Raw genomic sequence first — 348 nt, 5'->3', positions numbered from 1 at the left:
GGGCAGGAATCAGTCTGCTGCAGCCTGGGATGCACCAGCTCCAGAACAGGAAGAGGTAGAAGTAGTGGTTGGAATTCTCAGTCTGGCTGTCCCACCTGGGAGGTGTCTGCTTGTGGATGGGGATCTGCAGGCACATTCCTGCCTCTCCCTGGGCTGGAAACCCTGAGGCAGGGAAGGCGAGGAGGGAAGGAAAGCAGGAATCAGCCTGATGCAGCCTGGGATGTGCCAACTCCAGAACAGGAAGGGGTAGGAGCAGGGATTGGAATCTCCCAACTGGAGTAACCTTGAAGGTAAAGTTGCTGTGGATGTGGATCCTGAGAAAGTCCTGCTTTTCCTGGGGTTGGAAAC

The 348-nt window shown here is 55.7% G+C and overlaps 1 protein-coding gene across 1 annotated transcript in view; it reads left to right on the top strand.

Annotated features, from left to right (window-relative positions):
* The window catches only part of EFR3B (EFR3 homolog B (S. cerevisiae)), a gene marked incomplete at its 5' end in the record, with an annotated part of 26,378 nt that overhangs the window by 15,952 nt on the left and 10,078 nt on the right, over positions 1-348 (top strand). The window lies entirely within an intron of this gene.

The sequence above is a fragment of the Acanthisitta chloris genome, unplaced genomic scaffold (assembly GCF_000695815.1).
Source record: "Acanthisitta chloris isolate BGI_N310 unplaced genomic scaffold, ASM69581v1 scaffold13022, whole genome shotgun sequence".
Classification (NCBI taxonomy): Eukaryota; Metazoa; Chordata; class Aves; order Passeriformes; family Acanthisittidae; genus Acanthisitta; species Acanthisitta chloris.
This window is presented reverse-complemented; position numbering and strand designations above follow the sequence as displayed.